At 36.4% G+C, this 18210-nt stretch overlaps 1 protein-coding gene across 2 annotated transcripts in view; it reads left to right on the forward strand.

The window, feature by feature from the left end:
- LOC113237481 (protein muscleblind) overlaps positions 1-18210 on the forward strand; it is a 392439-nt gene that overhangs the window by 279804 nt on the left and 94425 nt on the right. For both annotated transcript variants that reach the window (XM_026473985.1, XM_026473993.1), the window contains one exon: positions 13132-13177. The gene's annotated coding sequence lies outside the window, so the exon portion shown is untranslated. The remainder of the gene's footprint in view (positions 1-13131; positions 13178-18210) is intronic.

Here is an 18210-nt window from a genome sequence, read left to right on the forward strand (position 1 = left end):
GTATGACAGCCTCGTTTCCTGAACACAAAATGGAATATTCAAAGTTTTATCTTTTTATTTCTTTGATGTTCGATCATGATTTCGTTATAAATATAAACAATTATTTTGATACTTCTTTTTATTGTGCGTGGATTATTGGACATTAAATTTTAATTGTTCTACATATTGAAATCTGTAATTTTGAAAGCATTTAAAGAAAAATCTTTAATAAACTATAATTTGACAATAATTTCAAAATATTGGCAACGTAAAAGCATGCCATAAAACTACGCGATAAGTCATTGAACTATAATGCGTCTAACTTTCGCATATATTTTAATGCTTGTATGGCTGTCAGACATGCGAAAATCGTAAGAAATTATTTAAACGCATTGATGCAAATAAGTCTTGCATGAACCCATATGCCGCATTGATGACCCAACCAACGAGTCGGCCCTCTGTACAGCCAGGCTTAGCTAGACGACCGACTTCGACACAAGGGCCCTTTGCTAAACTGGTTCCACGAGTACGCCAATCGTACGCCCCCTCTCGGTCCCTAACTTTGCAAATATAATACCTAATATGGTTATCATCTTTCATAATCTTCAGAGATACAATCGAAGCCTATTTGAGTACAATGGTTATCCCCATGACTGAATAAATCAAAAGGACTTTGACCAACCATTGCCTCAAATACAAATGAACCGTGAGTCTTTAAAAGACTCGACTTTATTTATTTCCGTCCAGTTCAGCAAACATAAATTACTTACTTTTCAACGCTTAAATCACAAAAATAAATTTAGAAGCCGACATTGTACGTGGGCGACATTTCATATGTAAATAACGAGTAAAAACCGATTTATGCCTGAATGTTAAATCTTAACATTATTAAACCGAATGTAGAATGGTTTATCGAAACTGCCTGAGCACGTGTATGTATGCGTAAAGTAAACCTGATATTAAGACAGACAAGCTCGCGACATATTCGTCAACAAAGTTAGGAGAAAAGTTGCACAACATTCGTATGCAACTAAAAGTTTGACCGCGTTCGATGCCATATTACTATAGTAAATGTGCAAATTGTCTCTACACATTTGCAATTCTTTAGTGTTTACATTATAGCTGAGGTGTCACAAGCATTAGCTCTAGCTCAAACGATTGCAACCCATAACTAATTCACGTCTATTTACACATTCTGTCTGCTGCTCTGCTGATTACTAGACAGGTAAAAAGGATGAAGAACGCCAGGTGACTATACACGCTCGTGTTGGTTACTTACTGCACAATGTAATTTGCACGGGTTATGCGCAGACGGCGGCTTTCTGGCGGGAGAAAGTGCAGTAACCGTTGCTCCACTTTCAACAGACGAACATCCAATACAAGAGTACAACTTAATATACATAGAGTAATAAATATATACCTCTGTTTTGACATACGATATAACGTGGCTTGTATTACAAGGTAAAGTTCTACGATGCGGTCTGATAAATACGACGATATAACTCGACATCTAGACTAGATAGAACTCATTTTGTTTTCTGTTTATAAGATTTTCGTATGAAATAATAATTTAAATTGAAATTTACCATTATACAGAAGGTAAGTCAGTAGCTTGGTATTTTCACTTTAAACTCATCTCAGGTGGTATAACGTTGAGTTTCAGTGTTAAATATATCTTGAAAAATACTAGGTAATATCTTTGAAGATAAAAAATCAAGTAACGGTAATGGAAAATACAGAGGTCTGCTGTGGTCAGTCATAATAAGTACAAAGGCTACTAAGGAAAAGTGTAGTACTTTCAATTCGTGTTCCCCTTAATAACTTCCTTGTTTTCCCTACAAACACCGATTTAGCTCAAGTTTCAGATAGATATCGGTTTAGGTGCGTGTGGCGCCGAAGGTCTGTAGCGTAGGTGTTTGAAAAGTACGTTTATTACTTCCATGCTATTCCTTTTATATGTGAAACCATAAAGCCACCCCGAACATCATAATCGAATCTTTAACATCATGTTAAGCACAATTTTGTTAGTATTAATATGCCTATAATAAACAGCAATTTGGCGTTTGGTATATAAACTACCCGATCATTTTACCAAGCTACGTTTCATACTCACTGTTTACTTTCTTCGTTACTTTTCTTCATAGACTGATTTTCCTGAAAAATAAGTATTTATATAGATATTGTTCTATCAAATCATTAATTCCTGGTAGAAATCAGCATTTACTTGGTTAGAAGTGGAAATACACCAAGGTTTTGAAAGTAGAACATATAATTTCTATCTTTAGATCTTAATCACCTAGATTGTAATGATACCTAAAGTGTGTAAGTGGGCAAGTATGCAACTTGACTAATGTAATGTAACCTACAGGCAAACTAGTACAAATGACCTCTTAATAATATTAATAGTAACGCAATTTTACTATCCCTACCTGGTGAATGTAAACACATTCTGTGAGCAAACACTCGGATTTCAAAAGTGTCATTTCGGGTATTTTAGCACATAGCTTTATTATATTTGTCCTATATATACCAATACAAGTAGTCTACAATATCTCATTTTCATCCTCTTGTGATTTTCTCTGCCTTTCAATTAAGATTATAGGTGTATTTAGTAACTGTTGCTAAGTTACGTCACTTGGAGTATTAAGCTTGGCGACATTGGCTAAGACCGAATAATCTCGACTTGTAATGCCTACACCACTCTATTTTAAAGTCTTAACTCAAATTAGATTATATCTATTAGAAAGCCTGCAGGCTACATTTACCCATCATGTAATAGATCTACCACAACTATTCAACTGAACACTAAAGTTAATAGTTCTCTGAAATAGGCAGCTTATGGTAGCCAGACTCGACATAATCCACGCCAGAGAGTGCGGATTGCACTGAATAGTTCTATATTTGGACAACATTCCTCGCGTTGCATTAGAAACAGCTGTTTTAGATGCGAAACTAGAACATGTTTAAAATTCACAAAACACACTTGATTTGCATATTTATTTAAAGGCACAGTGTAAATGAAAAGTTTTATCGCAAGTCGATTATCGAAGGTCTATCCATTAATGTTTATTAAAACTTAGAGTAGTGGACGTCATCATTTGTTGCAAAAAGTGATTACATTCTTACTGAGTGCTGTAACCGGTCGCCACGGCGCAGACGGGTTGTGCGGCGGCGAGAGGCAGTGGCACGCCTGCGACCGGCCAGGGGTCGCGAGGTGTTTCGATTTTAATCTTGCTTAGTTCCTGCCAGCCATTCCGCTCCAATGGAGCCATTTGCATGCGCCTCGTGGGCGAGGTCCGTCTACCCACGGTTACACGGATCGTAAATTTTGTCCTTTTACTTCCAAGGAGGGATTTTTTCCGGAGGAGCAGATGTCCATTTTTCCCTAAAGGACTAATTTATTGCATGTTGCGGCAAAGGCTATAAAAGAAGCCTTTTAATTCAAAGGCAAAGACATCAACCTGAATATAATCGTTGACCTGTTTTCCTGAAGTGGAAAAATTCAAGTTTTATTTGCGCACAAAAGTGTACGATATTACGCTTTTGTAATTTTTGCTCTGTGACACTTCCTGCAAATAATGAGTTGACTATCGCTGGTGGACGATATCGTGAGATGCGGGTATAGTTAAAGTAAAATTGCCTTATTGTGATTGAGACAATAATGAACGGAGTAACGAACCCTGGATCGATACGATCAGAGAGGCCATTTGCAGCCCGATTCACTTTCTAGTTAGCGGTCGCCATTGTTACCCGCCTTTAATTTATCTAATGTAAAAGTCATTCCTCGCTCTCTGTTCAAAATGTCAGAATGATTTTTGTCAAGACAAAAGTTGATATGTCTTCAAGCTGGCTAGCGTTATTCTATAAACATCAATATAAGGTGTGATCGTTTCGATCGATATGTAATACACGATAAAATTTTATAATAATGTATACATATGCTCGCTAGATATAATGATATAACAACTATTCGACCAGAGGTTAAATTTAACATTTCTGTGTAAAGAATGTTATGAGCCAAGTAATTTCAATAGTTTGATAGAATTAAGACAACAATATAGACGCTAATGGACAATGACGCATTTAACGTCTGAGTCACAGTTTCGGCTATCAGAACTCGTAGGCTACAAGGCATAATGCAATACCGAGCAAGTTGGATTGTTTCCACTGCGATGTTACCCAATGGTCGCGTTTTAGTCTACACATTGCTATGTTTGTAATCTGTACAATTAATGACCAGTCTCCTTATAATTCGACGTGACCTTTGTAAAATAAAATTTATAAGACGGATAACTTTATACGGACATGCAACTTGCCAACTCATATGAAATAACAAAGACTGGAATCAGTGGAGGTGAACTTAAAAATCGCAGCCATAAATGAAATCGAGGACCGAGACGAAGACTCACCCTATTACTCAGCGTGTAATTTTATCCTTAAATAAAGTACTTAAGTAATAGATTTGTCAATAAAAATTTACAAATACGTACTCAGAGGGCACGCTTCAATGCACGCAATACATAACAATCGATGTTAGCTGTAATAGTACTATCTTTTAACATATTACATTATACGAATTGTCATCAATACGAGTAAATAATGTAAAGGTAAGAAACCTAACAATACTTTATCGTTATAACACATAATATTATTCTAAATTAAATACATTTTGTAATCTCACTTTTAATATCAATTCTTGTGTACAATGTCAAACTTACTTAGAAATTAATTGTCTGTCTCTTCTCAAGAGACAAGGACAATATTTACATTATTTTAACGACCTGTGTAGTCTTCCGTTTTGAATATATGATAAATATTACATTTAACTGCAAAGAATGGCAGTTTCAGTTTGTTTGGCATAAGTACTTAATAGTTTTCTTTTAATACGTCAATCATATTAAAATTTATCGATATTCAAACTATTGGATATTATGATCGGTTTATTCATGTCCGTTTCAGGAAAAGGACCAATGATTCATTAAGATGCTCTCATAGGATTTGTTTTTATAATTGTAGTTAGTAGCTCTTACGCACTACTATAAATACCCAGAATCATTAATTTTACGGTTAAACTTGTCACTTGTCTTGCAGAATATATACAATACAACACGATTCGCTGTTTCTAAATAATTATGATGATGTCACCAAACGCATAATCGTGACCCTATATGTTGCATTTGAAATAGCGTTTAGTGCCGTGGGATGGATATAAAACTTTGAAAGTTGAAAGCCTTGTAGACTAAATCGATTTTAAATTCCACTCGTTTCATATTACTCCTCGTTCCAGAGAGTATTGCAATGTTTTGATATTATTTTGGTTCCGAATATCTTTCAACTGTAATCTCACTTTGATTCTTGAAATATGCATTGTGTGGTCTATTTCGGATGGCGTTGCTTGGTGTTTCGAGAACATGGAAGGACAATGTTTATATCTGAATCACATTATCTCGTAATATTGGTCGAGATTATAGCATGACCTTTTCAATACTGATTCGAATCATTGTCCGAGTCACTTTGTTTTTTTGTAATGATTGTTCGCTATACAACTTTTTGGTGGTCAGCCTTAACTGCTTATATTTGTTTAATGGCCCGTGCGTTTAGTAAGATCCCTTATTGTAATAAAATTTTTGTGTTGGTTCTTTTGTCAATTTAACTGCATCAATAGTGTAACAAAAGCTTCTTTTTATGGGAATACCTTGTCAGCCTGCAACGGGAGATCTGATATCAATCAGATTTTGAGGTAACGCAGGTCACACTAAGTGCCGAATTGAAAACACCACGATGCGTTCACAAACAGATTAGATGGCACGCAATTAGAGTGCGGAGCTTGCGGCTCGCACTAAGTGCCATTCAATGGATTACACCTTAGTATTTGCCCGCCGACGTAGTGGACATTTAGCGATCCCCTCACTAATGCACTTTGTTCCAGCATCGATCGCTGAATCATTGATTAGATACGTTGTTAGGCCTACGAGGCTCCTCGATTACTACTCCGTCTTATTTGTTATTTAGGCACGTATAGCGAAGAAAAGGTGTTGCGAAATAAATTTTAGTATCCAATTAAGTAATTGTTCAAAACTTACGTCGTAGATACAAGAACTTCGGGCTATTTGTAATAAAACATTTTTAACGAGACCGATCCTCTTGTATATACCGATAAACTCTATAAATAGACATATTTTCTGATAATTTTGCTCACAATTTGAGAAGTGAAATTGTTCTTTTTGTCTTCAAATATATTTTTAAATTATATAAAGTAATTAATCGTCATTCTTCGAATGGAGTTTATTAAATATGCGTTATTGATAGCTATATAACGTCGTCGCATGTTTTAACTGAGGACTAATTGTACAAAGCCATACTCGTCGTCATTAATATTATAAAAAAGTCAGTCACCTTGCCAGTGGGGGCGAGTTTCTGAGCACGTGGGCATTGTCAATGAACTTGACTGTGGTGGAGGCGGCGCATGCTAATCCTGCCGCTGACTTTTGATGACAACTTCGCAGTCATATCACGCTGCTTACGGTATAATTACATGTTAGTCAACTTTAGAGACAGTCGCAGTTGATGTTTGCAATGAAACACATACTGTTTTAATTGCGAACATTGTTTTGACTCTAAACGCGGCCTTTTAGTAGTTGCAAACAACGGCCATAAAAACATCTTTCCACGTATTAATGGAATGTTCTTATCTTTAATTTTTGCTTTAATCTCTTAAATAGTGTATTATTAAAATACTGTTTATTTAGTTTCTACTGCAAATGAATAAACCGTTGGAAAATGGTGAAAAGTGTGTCAAGTCGTTATTGCTATCAAAATTCAAGGTTACGGTTATAAGCTGAAAATTTACACCGTACCAGTATGCATCCATTTCCACCGACACGCACGTTTTATGGCTGCTACAGACACGCACTCCTTTTGGCATAAACACCAGATTATTAAAATTAAAGCACTTCATAATTTGATTTCGGGCGATGTGAAAATTAGAAAAGTTGTTGCTTTGTGCGTTCGTATGATAAAAATATCGCCGATGCGTAATGGCTAGGCCATTGTCATTCTGTCAACATTTGGTAATTGTGATTATATGTTTCAACGAAGCATGATAATTGCCTACATGTTTTTCTGTTCCTAGGTTACTTTGTTGTCAACATATCCGAACGTTCTCTGTTTACTTTACCGGAGAACGTTTGATTCAAGAGTTTTATGATCACATGACCAAACTGGACGACAAGTTAATATTTTAGCGTGGGTGCGCCGCTCCAACGATTCGGTGGTTCATCCATTCCGTCTTGTCTATCGATTAGCGAAGATTCCGCGCCCATGGGCCAACTTATGTCATTTGGCTGGGAGTCAAGGACAGCTCCGAGCGGCTCGACGGCGGCGGTGCCGCGCCGGCCTTATTTGGTGATTGGTGGGCGCCAGTTTTACGACTTTGCCTTTTTTCCTACGCCCCATTCCCATTTTGGCAATACTGTAGATAGTACATGTGCGTTTGTGTGCTGTATACACAAGAATCATTGACCTTTCTTACTTTTTTCTCACATTGTCTCAAGGACGGCAATTTAGTGTGGGTACTCGTCTAGAGATTGGCAATAATTGTGACCGAGTCAGCAATGCCTACATGCGATATAATTGAAGTAATAAACAGATTACGTTACTCCATTCTATTTGCAAAAACGTTTGTTATGTATATAAAACAAGGGATACGTGATGGCAATCGGAAACATTAACTCAACGGGTCGGTGACGGGACTGGCTTGTTGGCTGGAAAAATGGAACGTGACATTTTAAATTTGGCGCAAAGCTCGAGACATTAATCTGGCGCGTCGCCGCCCTCGCCCAAGCCGTGCGTGGCCTAATCCGCCCGCTCCCTAACCACCCGGGAAGATGGAAAAATCTCAGAAGACTCACATCAAATTACCAGCTTTAAAGCATAGTGAATTCCTTAGGGCACGGGACGACACACCTTGCCTTTCAGAAGCGCCCCTAAATAAAAACGTGGTGTCCTTTGGGAAGTTTGGAAGGTTCAGAGGCGCACGTGCTTTTGTCATACTTTCGTCGAATTTAACGTACGACGTGCCGCGCACTCCGAATGAGTTCTAAGAGCGTACACAACTTTGCTAATTCAGGCTTTAAAGTTTTTACGGTAATATAAAAGTTTAGCTTCTCCGTCTATGTTCACTGCTTTCACAATTTTACCTCTAAAAGCATATCTTAAAAACTTTCTTTTTCTGTATGCTAAATAAGCAGCTACTTACTAGATAAAAAATATTGATCAAAATCGAAATGAAATCTCTATTTTATGGGTAAGTAAATTACACTTGAAATCGTCGTTCTTAAGGCAGATTCCCCAGAGAAAAATGTTACTCTTTGTAATTTTTACAAAAATTTTAACGTGAACTGTTGCTGATATAATAATTAATAATAATAATATAATTATTTGACATCCTAAGTACAAAGAGCAATATGACAAGATTTCCAAAAAAAAAGTATCATAATAATATAACAAATAAGCTTATGCTAAATTGACATTATGTTTTAACATATATATGCATTGCAAACGTGAGGCATGACGCCTAGGAGCACTATGCACGGTTGCTGTTGGTCCCACACCAGGCAGAGCCTGTCCTGTGGCGACCCTATTACGATTTCATTAAATTAAATGAAATTTGACAATGGTATATTACGTTACACGTTGCGTTGTGATTGTTTTAATATTAATAATAATTTAAATATCTTATAATGTATTTAATCTAATATAAACAAGAGGAAAAATAAACAGAAAAGAATTAACTGTTACCTATACGTGTTCTAGGTTATATTATACGTCAATTTTGCCGAATTACTCAACGATCAGCTAATACCGGATACGAAGTTGGTAACAAAGTACTTTGCTGAATTAAGTGTGAAATTTAATCTTTATTGATATTTTGACGACCTCCGAGGTAGAATAGCCTGCACATCGGTTTTCATGCCGTCGCCATCTCTGAGGTCCCGGATCCGGCCAGGGGGATTAATGTACAAAACTTTTCTATATTGTCTTGAGTCTAGGTGTTTGTGATACCGTCTTAAACAAAACTTGGTCAAAAAATTCTAAAGCTCTCAATAAGTGGAATAAGTAACACTTCGACGTATTTTTCGACTTGATATCTCATCACTTTTTCCAACAATATTCATTTGAATATCATCGTAAAATCTTATTTGAAAAATGGTAGTCTAAAAGTGAGGTTATTTTTCAACTATACAACTATGACTTGTCTATGGCTGCATAGTGTTGTACGAAAAAAACATTCGGTTCATTCAATTAAAGTTTTTGTAATCGATTACTAAATCAAAAATTTCAATCGCAATTGAACGAATATCTAAGTGCCAGGATTTAAAATTAAGATTTCGGAAATTTAAAATATGCTTTTACAGGATATGTAAGGAAAACCACTAGTATGACTCAATTAAACGAATCGATTCATTTGATTAATTAATCGAATTGTAGTTGGCATTACAATCGGCTATCACTAAAGTGTTTGTTAACTTTTTATTTAAAATGGATTGAAACGCTGTATAGTTATTATCGGATCGGATAACGTAAGTGATGTTGCATAATATTAATATCTATATAAAAGATGACGCCAAAGATACCCGTATCGCGGCGTAATGTCACAACAAATAACTAAACACGAACTTAAGCGAATGATTTTCTAAAAATTTCAAATTCTCTTAGGTATTGTAATACCGTAACATTGAATAAATCAAATTGTCAAAGTCAACAGAGCATTAAAATGCTGCAATTGGCACGAAACTCAAGACGTGGTGACAGGCGTTTGTTTCTGGCTACCCGCTGTGCTGAAACTAGCTCCAGCTTTTGAGTCACACTCGAGGGTGCGCTAATGTTCTCTAAAAAGACACGCGTGACACGTTACCGCCTAGAGCGAAAATCTTGCACTCTTACCGCCTCACAAAACTCAGTGGCTCTTGCCACTATATTAACCTCTAAAGGTTTCCAAAATTTAGAAGAATCGAAACTTAGAAGACACCATAATTACAGGCACATAGAACATTTTCAACTTATATCTCAGGGTGGAGGCGCAAAGGCAGTGCACCTCAGGTCTTTGCGATTTAAAACTTTGAGTGGCACTGCAACTATTATGGACAGGCGTGTCGTTTACCATCAGGCAAACGACTTGTTCGTCCCATTACTTGTATCATAAAAAAAGACACTTTTTATTCCATTCTGTTAGAGCTGTGTTTTCGCAGTGCATGTTCAAATTGAAGGACGACCTCTTCAATACGTATTCCAAATACGTAACTACTTAAAAGACCATCGAATTTAACACTTCAAAAATTACTTCATCTTAACAGATTTCCGAGAACGGCTCTGTTATCGGTACGAGGAATTCAAGATTAATAACATTACTACATCCGCAGGTAGTGCAGATATTTGCACAGAATCCAATCTCGCACGTGTCCCTGGTGCGCAGGTAATGAATTCAACAATAATTAGACTTGCCGCGAGAGAGCGCTCACGGAGCTTACCGGCGGATGTCACAAATCCTAGCCAAGGGCCGGGGCGTGTAATGCAAATAGCAGTGTTTACCTGGCTCCACCCGCGACCCGCGCACTCCCAGCCGCCGCACCGCGCCACGCTACCACCGCGATTCATAATAACAGCTTTTATTTCCGTAACTAGCTGCGACGCTCTCATTTTGTCGGTTAACGCGTATTGTGTCACAGCGAAACGAATACCGCCCCGTAATAGAGTTTTTAAAACGCAGCTTTTTCGCTTCCAGCTGCAAAAGCGAATTATGTAACTAGAATGCGACGTGAATAACATTACAGTGCTCTAAAATTTATTGTTTTAACACTCAACTCGGGAGTCCGCCATTTTAACACGCTTAGATGCTTGGATAGATGTACGCACCATAACTTATAAAGACATTATTATTCTCGAGTTTTTAGATTCCGTAATGCAACTCTACATTCTGAACTTAGTGTTATTATTTATTGTTCCATTTATTTTATAAACAACTACCCAGCAGGTTGGATGACGAGCGAATGGGGACACCCCTGAATTATATGACTAACCTTGAAACAGGTAGGGTCGCTAACGACAGACGAGCAAAGGTAATTTGACTAATATAGCCAAGAGACGACATTCTGTCTAACTATAATTTGTTTTCAGTATTATTATAAAGTAACTATAGTCGGATATTTAATTAGATATACAAGTAGTACACTAACGTTTAGTGAGTTGCTAGTTTTTGATGAAATAAAGACAATGTTGTCTTTGATACGCAGTAAATCATCCAGACAATTTGTAGGCACTTATTAATTTAAAAAAAAGATCAAGAATTTAATAACAGAAAACTGATAAAAGTATGTTAAGACTATATAATTCGGTTTCAACGACTTCATTGCCCACTGGTTCAAACACTATACAATAAACATGGCAACATTATTTTTCAAAAGTTACATTACGAGCTTCAGTCAGTTTTTCATCTTTGATTAAAAAACCTACATACGCAGACATTTTAACTACTTGTAGATATTGAGATATAATGTAAATACATGATAAGTAAATGAATCACAAGTCTGATTGATAATTCTAGTGTAAGCAAACGCAAATATTCTTTTGAAAAACCTAAAAGTCACGGTGATAAAACTTTTCCATTCGCAATCTGACTAAGTTAGAAAGGCACAGAATTTATAGATGGCCTTGGTGCTAATATAAACAGTGATTAATTGGTATTACCTACAAAATGGGTTTTTGACGTCCATTTACAGAATTTCTAACATCAATAAGTTTATATTAGAATTAGGTATCACTGGTATTTAATAGACGTGTGTCGATCGTGACCGATCGAATCAAAATGATTCGAACAGCACCAGTGGACCCGATAACCCGGGTTACTAGCTTCTAAATAACCCGATCATTTTAGGGTTTCATGGGTCATGCGTGCAATATTCGACTTTATCCGTATAATTTTAGAGATTATTCAACAATTCACAATATTATTACTGTCTCGTTCACTCTCACGTGGGACTTCACTCTCGCACTCACGCACGGTTCGCCTTCTCACTCTTCGTTTGAGTCGAACATTTGTTCGATAGAGCATTCGTTCGATAGAACCTTCATTCGATCGTAGCAAAAAGTCAAGCAATCGATCAACGAGTTAACGGGTTAACGGATCAATGAGTCTATCAATCATTCATTCTAATTGCTTCGTGGCGTAGTGTCCATTACGTGGTAATTTTGTAACTTTAATCTGTTTTTCGGTATGTTGTGTTTATTTATGAGTGCACTAGCTAATATTAAAATATTAATGAATAATAAATTAGTAATTTTGAATGCTCATAAGTTTTTCATTATGTATTTTTGTTTTGTAGGTGTTACTTTTCCTAGGAAAGAAATTTTAGTGTCCTAGGTGAAGTTCATCAATGATGCATTTAACTTTATACACACTAAAATAAAAGCTAATTGTATAATTTGCCACTTTTAAACGCCATGCGGAAGTATCGTGAGCCGCTAAAAGATCGAACATATATATGATCGAATCATTTGACCCGATCACATTACGCATGGGTCATGATCAACCCGGGTTATCAAAAACGATCGACTGACACAGGTCTAGTATTTAAGGATTACGGAAACTTGTTATGAAACTTGGAAGTAAAATATTATATTCACTGTAGATTATTATTGAATAAATTCTTAAACACCTGACTCTCACTATTCTCATATACTACTTTCAATCATGACACATTCCTAATAGTCATAAATTCTCACCTGGCTTGATTAACTTTTGTTTGTATCGTAACGTGATCTAATCAATGCTGGGTATGATATTGTTTCCGTATAAATCAGGGCCGGTGCGTCTTCAACGCTCCAAACTTCAATTTGAGTCGAACTCGGCAAGAAACCGCGTGAAGGGGCTATTGCAAGTTTAACATTGGTATAATTTGCCGGGCATATTGGAAAACTTGTAATTGGTTTAGTTTTATATTCGCGCCAATATGTGTGCTGCGCAAACTTAAATGATATCACTTAGGACTTCATCTCCTACGGCTTTAGAATGTCTGGTGCCGGTAATTTTTTTTAAATACATCATTTATCTTTAACAGCTCCAGTCAACTAACTATTACTGTTTCTTTGTTACAGATTTTGGCCCGGAGTCATATATCATTGTAAAGGAGCTCTCTTAAAAGTAAGTCAACGGAATATGAACTACATTTACACTTCTAACAGTTTCATATAAACACGAATCACAATAGCTTTCTATATTTAGTTTTTATATTTGTCGGGTCTTGCTGGAAATTTATGTAGTATTTTAATACTTTACTGTTTCTCTTTGTCACTATTTCATATTTTTCTTGATTACTCTCTTGGCAAAATACCAAAGTCTTCTTCGCTTATCTTAGTAACTTTTTCTCAGCAGAATGGTTTAAGTTCTCGTTGTTTTCTTGAAACAATTTCCGTTATGATTTTCACCTTCGTTGCCTTTGTCAGTCTTACTACATTACTCTTAGTTCAGTTTACATTCTGTGCACTTGTCCTCGTTGCTGTTATTCTTATTCTATTGTTATAATATTTCTTGTTAACTGTACAACTAAAGTGTATTGTTAACTTATCCCACGTCCAGAATATTATAATTACATTTGTCCAAATTACACCAAAGCTAATACTAAAACAAATTCAACAACATTAAATTACTTTTAATGTCAAACCCGGAAAGAAACGGTGACCTTGCTCGAGTTGGTTTTTGCACGATGACTATCTTTTGCCCTGTCACTTAAAATACGACGTCGTTATAACCGACTAACGAACTGAGTTAAAATCGTAGAACTATCCTAACGTTCCCTCGACATTATGATCTTACATTTCTAAGTCAACATCTACATATACTAACGTCATGCTTCTTCCTTTTGCAGTAAAGAACCTGCCATTTGTTTAAGTCCTTTTATTCCATATGCCTTTGTAAATTTAATTATTATGAGTCTCCTGTAATACAAGTTGTGATTGCACAAACACATTTGTATTTGCTTACCAAGTCTAGCCTTTAGTTACCTGAGGCGTGCCTGTACACAGAACATCCAGATTCACCATTGCGCATAGCAATCCCGGAGAAACATGACCCATTGTCCCGGTCTGCCGAGGCGATCCACATTAATAAACGCCAGATTACCTCTACCTACAGCCTACATACCGGCACCACTATTGTTTTGTTTCTCTATTTACGAGCCGTTTGCATTACAAGCTCTCTCTACGCTCTGAATTCACTGAGCGGCTGAATATGAAAACACAAACAAATCTAATCTCTTTTGACGCCTTTCGACGTTCGCCCTTATTCCGTTACTTAGCGTTCAAAGCAGTTAAGTAACACAATTTGTGTTAGCTCTTTTTTATTCTATTCGATGTACTGGTTTGTCATAAAACGTTATTTTGGAAACAGCTGCTGAAATAGTTCCACATAAAGGAAAGCTCAATGAGGTTGAATTAATTCAGTTCATTTCATCTAACTTATGAAGTTTCGTTTTCTATTGTGACGTGATCCGATTGTTGATCTGGGTCACTGGGTTAGCTCAATCGCAGTTTACCTGCGAGCATATAAAATTTTACGATTTTAGTCATTATTTTACCGTGAATATTATACATTCTACAATTATACATCTGAAAATTTTCACATTTATTCTTCTACACATCTGTAAAATAATTCAGAACTATTGCTTATGCAAGAATCTGTTCATTTAGAATTATTCGTTTTCATTCAGCCGTATTGAACGGTCTTTGTACGTAAATACCGCAAACTTAGCACTCCAAACTTTGTTCAACGATTGGTCATAAATAAATTTGTCGAACATGGTAGATCTACCTTTTATAGGAAGACAAAGAGATCCAAAACTTTGGTAATTTACGTAGAAACGGTAAAGCACCTTACTTGTTCATACCCGCGCTTCGTTGAAAAGTGGAGGTAACATCAAGAGAACTTTCCACTCGGGGCATAGTCGTACTTACCTTGTCTAGAAAGGGATCAAACTGTGGTACATTCGCCGCAATGTATTATGCAGTCCCGGGTGGGAGCCCGTGTAAGCGGCTCGGAATCACCTCTCCAAGAACTGCTATTTCTTGAATTTTCTATTCCAAGAGTTCAACAAAGCCATTTTGCTTCAAATATCTTTGTTAAATTACAAACGATGGTTCTGATGATTGTGCTGGTAAGGTACTGCGGTGCCGCTTTGGCTCCGCATTCGTTATTCACGTGAATACGTGTCCTCGGTGCATTACTTTCTTGCTTTGGAATAAATTGAAGTTGTTTGAATCTTTACTGAATTTCTAGCACGACCACATCTTTTGTGTAATATAGTTGTAAGGATCTATGAGGTCGTTTCCAGTTTATATAAAAAGAGAGACGTCAATGTTCACAAATTTCCGTATAAGTATACTCATTCGAGTGGATCTTTAAGTAGGTATAACATTTTCACTTCCGTGACTAATTCTAATGTTTGTTTGTGTTTACTACTAAAATGTTTACTATTAAAATGTTAATTGGTTTATTAATCGAGTTTTTGGAGCAATATAAAAATACGAACAATTGAGCCTAATAGTAACATTTTAGAGTAAAATTTTTGTAAGAATAAATTTAAAACCAAAAGTATAATAACGACGGTCTCGGTGATCCAACGACTTGCACTGTGAGCACTGGATAAGGATGTCCCGGGTTCTATTCCCTGTACGACCAACTTTGGAAATGAAACTTGTCTAAGTTACATAGTTTTGATGTTTCTGGATAGCGCCACAGAGTGAATTCCGTTATCGTTGGTACTCATAATAGTACAGGGAATTTTCTAATTTGAGACCAGGTAATTGGTGTAGTAGTCTGGTACATTATTATAATTATAATAACATCAAAAGATATAAAAGAAATTAAATAATTTTAGAAGACACCGAGACTTGGGCAATAACTTTTGTCTGAAAGCAGAACCGTGACATAGGTACCACCTTTACTGTTGACCGTAAGCTAATCGCAGCTTATTTCCTACATGTCGTTGAAGTAGCAAGCACAAACGAGATTGTAGTTGGTAACGTCGTTCCAGAGACCCGATCACAACGGTAACCTATCACAAACTCGAATTTCTTTTTTCCGAATTTCATTAGTCCGAAAACGGTTCGACTTTTTTCATTAGTGCGATGACAGTTTTGGTATAAATTTGCAACACAGAAATGTCTTACAACAGAAGTATCGTTTGTCCGAAAACCTAGTGTTGAATAATTACTACACATACATATTCTTTGGGCAGAAGTTTGTTTGATCTAATCATGTTTGTTATACTGTCTGTTTTCCATATAATTTAGATTGCTGAAAATTCGTTTCGACAAAATTACAATTTTTATATAAAATTGTATCGCCATACAATTTTACCATACAGCTCCAAAAGTCTGGACTGTACTTTGCTGGTGCACAGCAAGTCCACTTACATAATTTTCGTCATACCATTGGGCTATGTTTTTGCTGTCATCTGAAATGTAATTTAAAAACAATGGTCTTGAGTATTCAATAAATAACTTATAACTGAATCGAGGAGAGTACCAGAGCCTGTTTTTTGTGTGTTTGCATTACCTAGACGGTACGACCCCCTCCTATAGGTTTAGGTTAGGTTAATATATGAAAACACAGCACGATCCGATCGAGTAAAGTGAGTGACTACAACTCGACCAAATTAACTTGCATCTCGTTTACCATATTTTCTAAAGATGCGAGATGCTTTAATTTGACGAGTTGTATTGTGCGACACATTCTAATACTTTTAGTACCTGTAATAAGAGAGAAATAATATAACAAAAATATGATACATTTTTGTATATCGTTTTTTACAAAATAAAAATATTCTATTAGATACATTGGTCAAACGGTTTGTTGGGGAAATAAAAATCGGGAAAAGAATAACTTGTCAATATGTCAAAATAGTGAAATATTAAATGGTGTAATGAAAAAAATCGTAACATGTTTTCGGACAAATGAAACAAAATCTGTTCAATAACTCACAACACCGATTACTTTGCAAAACTTATTGCTTTACACTGCAGTGTACTGAAGTTTTACTTCCAATTTACATTAATGACATCTCAGAAAATATTTTTTTTACTATGTCATTCATTAAACAAACAACCGCCAGCTTAAAGCGTTCTCTAATTACAACGTTAAGATAACAGGCTAGTCCCTGAGCCTTGATATCTCGTTACCAAGTTACACAAGCAAGTTATTACGATATTACGGAAACTTAGAATTACTTAGAGCCTCACAATGAGATAACAATTCAGAGCAGCTAATACCGTCTCTGTCCGCCAAAGTCTTTAATTGAATATGTTCTCACTTTAGCGAGCTTTGCAGTGAGCGAAAGTCAATTTAGTTAAATCGCAATGAACGGCTTTTCGAACGAATAGAGGTCCTTTATCGCGTTTCACGCAAGTTTCCTCTGGCGGCTCTCTACTTACACGATTAATTTGAGTCGATAAATCCGCATTAAAAGCGGGGCCAGGGCCATCCAACTGCGCCGCTTCGTATAACTAGCCGGCATTCCGACCTTTTTGTTTTCTCTCGGCTCTTTTTCTCAACCACTCGTGCGGGCCTGTACAGCAGTTTTATTTCCTAAATCTACAGAGTGCGACAGGTCGTGAGTGTAACATGCTGGTATAGTTAGATCGATCGGAAATTGGTTAAGTCTAAGTGTCGGTGTGATACGCTGTGGCAGGCATAGAACGTCACTAGCGACCGAGACAGACAGACAGCGCGCGCGGCGCCTGCGAGCCCATTAGACGTCTGCCCGATGTAGAACGCTCGATAAACTTGTAAAAACGCCTTCTACCCATTTAATTTTATACCCTCACTTTAAGCGCTGTTATTGGCAGATTTCTTCCTTCTTTTTTATAGGCCCGTCATTAACTGTATCGCGCGTTTATTATACTGTGTTGTTTCCTAAGTCAAGTTACGTCGTCAAAACATTTTAGCAATTAAATTGGGAAATCTAGTAAGATTCTCTTTTGGCTAGGTTCTCTTGCAACTGATTAAAAGAGTTGCTGATTTTATAGTAATGTGCACTTATTACTTATAACAATTTCAAATCACCAACGTTATCAAATATTAATTTAACAGGGAATACACGTATATTGATGAAATAAGAAATATTTGAATAGGTACTTGACTGTTTTTTCAATCGCAAGCATACAACTTCTATCCAACTG

This window comes from Hyposmocoma kahamanoa, unplaced genomic scaffold (genome assembly GCF_003589595.1).
Source record: "Hyposmocoma kahamanoa isolate Upper Pololo Valley unplaced genomic scaffold, ASM358959v1 102, whole genome shotgun sequence".
Taxonomy (NCBI): Eukaryota; Metazoa; Arthropoda; class Insecta; order Lepidoptera; family Cosmopterigidae; genus Hyposmocoma; species Hyposmocoma kahamanoa.